This window comes from Helianthus annuus, chromosome 17, assembly GCF_002127325.2.
Source record: "Helianthus annuus cultivar XRQ/B chromosome 17, HanXRQr2.0-SUNRISE, whole genome shotgun sequence".
In the NCBI taxonomy this organism is placed as follows: domain Eukaryota; kingdom Viridiplantae; phylum Streptophyta; class Magnoliopsida; order Asterales; family Asteraceae; genus Helianthus; species Helianthus annuus.
Genome location: NC_035449.2, coordinates 193186617 through 193192553, shown reverse-complemented (window position 1 = coordinate 193192553; position 5937 = coordinate 193186617). Strand labels below are relative to the sequence as shown.

The window sequence follows — 5937 nt, the reverse complement described above, 5'->3', positions numbered from 1 at the left end:
GTCGTTTTTATCTCTAAATCCAGAATGTGTTTAGTTTACCCATAATATATAAGTCTCTGAGCTTGTTGGGTCTAAACCACATTCCTTTTCCGGTTTTCGCTTTTCATGCGATTAAACCGTATTTATCCTTTGAAACTGACCGGTCTAAGCTTAGGCTAAATTAAAGACCCGTTAGGATTCTAATAGGTTATTATAAACCTTTGTTCCAGAATAGGAGACCAGTAAAAGATACTTGCAATTGCTTGTTGTGGTTATTACTTGCTCAGGTAAATACTTTTAACTTATTTCCCCTTTATACGGGCTTGGGGTATGGTATATAAAATACCGCTTGGTCGGGCAATTGACCTCAACTCATTAGTAGTTGAGTATTATCAATATGACCCGTTTAAAAATTGGTTTTTTTTGTTTTACGCCTTTGGGAGTTTAATGACCATGTCCCGGATATCATTGGCATCATTTTATGAAATGGCCACGACCTTGACACGCGGGTGTAGCCGTACACCCGACAATGTGTCCATACTTATAAAGGTATAACCGTTGGTTTTCCCGCCGCGGTTTTGTACTATGTGGTGTGTCAATTAACCTTAAACCCGGCACGAATCGGGCGACTGAACGCTTAACGAACATGTACTTCTTCTACAAGATTAGATTTGATTAATTATCCCAAGTTATAAAAGTTTGTGCCACGTGTATTCAAATCAATTTTATTAAACTCTTTTTCTAAAAGTGTCAGTTGAATGTATTTACCAGTGTAAACTGACGTATTTTCCCCAAAAAGATTAAATGCATGTTCTACACGAGATAGGCTGGCCACTCCTTAGCATCGTTAGAGTCTCGCAAGCTTGGATGCCATTATCTGTTGAACAACATCGCTTTTTATTTTGATCCACATGTGGATCTACTTCAGCTAATATGTGATACTTGGATATTACATTTTGTTGGTTGAAATAAATCTATCTTTATGCTTCCGCTGTGCATTTAAATATTGTGTTGTTTGACTATATTGTTGCAAACTACGTCACGGTAATCCCCCACCGGGCCCACTGGTGAAACGTGTGGAAATCGGGGTATGACACGCGCGATGTTGATTTGGAGAGGAGTGAAGAAGTTTGGATTGAAGTCAATGGACCTGGAAGGTTTGTTTTGGTACCGTAAGATGAGGTAATGAATTATGAGTATGAAAAGCTTTTGTTGACCTGACCCAATACCCGAGTTTAGGGTGAGCAAAGCTCCCGACCTGACCCAATACCCGAGTTATGTATATTATACTACCCGAATGTTGACCCTTAAAACAGGTTCGTGTTCGGTTACTTTCATTTTGATTTGATTTGAGGTAATTGTGTCAGTGACGAGTGGTGTTGGGTTTAATTAATTAGTCAAAATTGTGCGTTTGTGATTTCCTTTAGCTTTAGGACTTTTTTTTGGTTCTTAAATCTGTAATCCAATTCTATTTCAGTTTAGTCATTTTAAGGATGCTTTCCATATTTGGAGAAAGAAGGGTTGTGAACATAAAAATGAGTTCAACATTGATGGGCAGGAAATGATATTTTACACAGGTATAATGGAATTTATTGTATTTTTATATCTTTGGCGACACGATCGGGTATTTATACAGTTTATTCGTTTTGATCTTAGTGATATCAATAAGCATTTGCCTAGCCCTCATTTTGACCCGCTGAAGAAATATCAAATCAGAACTTCGATGAAGGTATCTTCCTATGCATTAACTGGTTTTGAATGTGATATACCATTTTTGTTTGTTGCATCTTATTTCTATAAATGTTAAAATAAATAAAAATATCTAAAATGGTTTATGTTTCAACTTTTGAGAAATCGAATCGTTGCAGATTCTAAGCTTTTCAAGGTTAAAAGTTTATACGCGTGTTAGCTAATTTACCAAGAACCATAATTTCTATAACCATTGATTATGTACTGATAATAAACACACACAAAAAATACAACATGTTTTCAAATACTATTAGTGTTGTCATCTCCATCTGGCGATTAACAACGATTAACAATTGGCATCACAAATATAATGAATTTTTGAGGGTTTTTTCTCTTCAATTATGTTTGCCCTAATCCAATTCTCGCAAATCGATTCGATTCGCCAATTTGAAGTTGGTTTAGGAATATATCTTTTGAAATCAGTTAAAATTGAACCAAACCAGATTATAACCTGTTTCAAAACTTTTCACATTACTATCTTTAAAAAAGCTTCTTTCGACCAGCATTGTTTATTTCAAACTGTTTTATATGATGTTGCTACGTCCCATCTATTGTTCTTAATCTTAGTTGTTTAGTTGTGGTTCGCAGTTGAGAAGATTTTGATTTGGAAGGCTTCTAATATGCCCATTTACTACTGCAGGTAATCTGAACCTCACTTTTGTAATGCATTTCAAATTGATCACTTTAATTTTAAAGAATTACCATAAATTAGGGTTGAGATACCACCAACTAGAGGTGAAAAGCGTCAATATGATCAGATTTCAAACTTTGTAGAATAGGCTGGGTGGAATTTAGCCATCTGTTATCCTAAGTTAAACTGTTCTTTTTAATTATGGTTGGACTTGATTTGTGATGAATGTCAAGAATCAAAATGATTATTGATTTTAATTCTTTGCTTGGTAAACACACTGTGAAGTTTGAGAACTTGAAAGATCTTTGCAATTTCAGTTCTCTTGCTCTTGAAATTTCCATTTTGACCTAAAATCATGCCTCAAATGCCACAGGCTCTTCAAGATCATATTAAATTTGCATTTTCAGCTAAAATTGGTGTACTTTAAATGATTTGAGTCTAAACAAAAAAAAAGTCAATGCGAGGAACAGAAAGGTCTAATTTATCATCTCCTACCACTTGATTTTAATCAGATGATTTACGTTTTATTATTCGTAATTAAAGCCATCTGTTAATCTAGGATGAGCTGATTTTTTGTGATTGTTCAAAAGTTGTTCGTTTGGTTGTTGAGGTATTGTCAACAGTTGTCATTAGTTTGGGTTTTTAAAGTTTTTCATTAGATTTGAAGTGGTAGATAGAAAGTGTTTTGACGGAATCATTAGAGAGATAAATACATTTTCTAAGAACAAGTTAATTGTATAGTTGCAAGTGGTTTCTATCTTTTAAAATGTACTGATAATCAATATATTATATATATAGCTAAAAAGTATTTTTACATTAGTGCTCTAATAGCTTTTAGTAAAACAATTTAGGAGGGGATAATCATTTGATTATGTCACGTAAGTTTTACCCATTTGCCTTTTAGTTTACTTTTTGAAATTTACCTGTTTGACCTGTTAGTAAGGATGATCATTTGGTACTGAGTACCAGTACCGAATTTCCCGTACCGTACCATACCGAATATTTCAGTTCCGGTACCCAGTTTTAACGAATTTCAATACCGGTATTTTCTGTACCGGTACGTTACTGGTACCACGCTCATCCCTACCGGTTAGTACTTCTTAATAGGTAACTGGTCAAAATTGGCCAGGTTGACACAGCAAAAGTTTACTATCTTCTTTTAATACATTTCTGGAATATCTATCTACTATACTAAAAGAATTCTTCTTAGTCACATGGTCTATTCTTAGCCAATCATTTTGATGATGTGGACATCCTCTTAATCAAAAGAATTCACCAATGGGCGCCAAACTCTTTTCCTCTTTTCTCATCAATTCCTTCATTCTTATTTCACACGCTCCAAATCTTTATTGTCAACTGCTAAAGATGAAGCATATCTTCAATCAATCATCCCTAAACGAATCCATAAAAGCTCAATAGATTTCATATCTTAAGTCAATTTCCGGTGACGTAAGTTTCGAATTTGACATAGTTTGGCCGATTTGTTCTCTCAAGTGTATTGTTGAACAACAGCTGCTCTGCACTATTAATCACATTTTTATTTTTATTTTTTAGGGTTACATTGCTTGACGGGACTTTTAAGGAGGGGAGAAGTGGGAAACAACTACTTTCGATACAGTGACAGAGTTATCGAAGAGCTTTGCTTCAAATGCTTTGATTTCTCACATGTATGGTTTGATGTGGGACTTTGGAGCCATAGGTTTTTAAGTGATTAGATCTTATATTGATGTGTGTTGCATATGTTGTGGTAAGAGCTTCCACACCATCTAAATATATATTTTTTATTTTCGACTAATATATGTTTTAGTCGGAAAACAAATAATATGTTTGGGTTGTGTTATATAGCTATCAGTTAGGGTGTTCATGTTTCGGTTTAAAATCGTGAAACTACCCAAACCGGTCAACGATTTGGTTGGTTTCGTGGTTGCTTTTTTTTTCTTTTGCTTTCGGTCGGTCAGCTTTAAAAAATTCAAACCGTAGCGAACAGTTTGGTTTTAGGTTTATATCAAAACTGGTTGTATAAAACCGCACCGGATAGTTAGATTTGTATATAATATAATTAATTTGTAGGGATTTCACATTAGGTATCATTATTTTATGATTGACAATTCAAGATTTTGTCCTTAGAATATATATATATGATTTATGGTTATTTTTTGGTTTGATTTAGGATATGTTGTTCAAAACAGTTGTAATTGGATTAGTTATATGATTTCCAACACTCCATATATTGATTTTTTTTACTGCAGTTGGTGGCGTATGCATGAATTCTGGAGCATAAGTGATGGAAAAGTCTCTTTTGCATCATGGGCAAAGTTCTATTTGACAGGTATTATCAAGTTATTATTAATAATTTAAATTATGAACTTATGTTGAATTGTGTACTTTATGTCAAACACACACACGTAGCAAAATTTCAATTGGATTCATGGAATTAATATTAGTTATTTACTTTGCTATATCATGTAGCACAAATTGTGATGCATTAACAACCCGATAAAACATAAATGGTGCCAAATTTTACATATCAAGATCACCATGATAAATAAGTTCCACCTATATAAACGACATCAATCCCCCCAGGTTGTTATGGTTTTTTCCAACTGCAAGCAGAAAACTTTTTTTGTTTATTTTTTAGGATTATTATAGATCCCTTTTGGTGCTTTGATTTTAGGCAGTTGTTTTTCTGTTTTTAATTTGGACCCTTTCTTGATAGGTGAGGTTCGTGTATGAATCATTCAAGAAACTGCGTCCTGGGATCCCTTTAAAATGCCTGCATGGAATGATGAAACAAGTGAAAGAATGTTCATATTGCAACAAAGATCAGTTCTTTTTTATTGTAGTTTAATTTCGGGTGATTGTTCTCGACAAAAGATTTCAAATCTATTTTTTCATCCTTTTATTTTCGTTTTTTAATTTTTTTGGTTGAACAACAAAAAATATGATACTACATGTCATGTAAAGAATTCCGACGTTGGGGACAAAAAATGACATGCGAACATCACCATGAAGTTAGCCAACCAAGTTAGCCGGGTTTTTTTTATATATACGCTGATTTTGTAACTTGTGAGCTAAACTAATATGGATTTTGTGATATGTGAAACGAGATAGGAACTGTGTAACTGTGACTATTGCCAATAAAACTTCATGGACAAGTGTTGTTCTTTTTAATGAAGCAATGACGGCTCTTCTTGAAACTGAAAGGGCTAATCTGGTATTGGATTTGAAAATGTGAAACAACTATGGTGTCATGGTTCATTGGGTTTTTTTTAACATTAGAAATATTAAATTTGTTTTTTTTTTTTTGTATTATTCGGATGACCTTTATTTTAAAGTGATGACGAGATAAGTGCTTTTGAAAGAGTGAAATTAATGCTATTACTATGAAAAGAAAAGTGGGAGAGCCTCAAGAGGGCATGCATAACACCTGTGTGGATATGTACAACTTAGAATGGATGCATGAGCTTGGTCATGTAATGGGTCATAAAAAGAAACAAATCATATGTGCCGAAGCTATAACGTCCAAGTCACATTTCATATTCATTTATTTTAATTACGTGTAATTTTATATTTACTTT

General features: G+C 33.7%; 1 long non-coding RNA gene across 3 annotated transcripts; it reads left to right on the top strand.

Annotated features, from left to right (window-relative positions):
* Positions 1-1077: 1077 nt before the first annotated feature.
* Positions 1078-5261, top strand: LOC110886126. 3 transcript variants are annotated; one of them, XR_004885555.1, is made up of 7 exons: positions 1078-1161; positions 1457-1556; positions 1636-1708; positions 2317-2368; positions 3914-4106; positions 4609-4688; positions 5076-5261. It is a non-coding gene; the product is annotated as an uncharacterized LOC110886126 (long non-coding RNA). The 3 variants fall into 3 exon arrangements; XR_002562646.2 differs by having other exon boundaries at positions 1084-1295; positions 3914-4026; XR_004885553.1 differs by having other exon boundaries at positions 1084-1295.
* Positions 5262-5937: the final 676 nt, after the last annotated feature.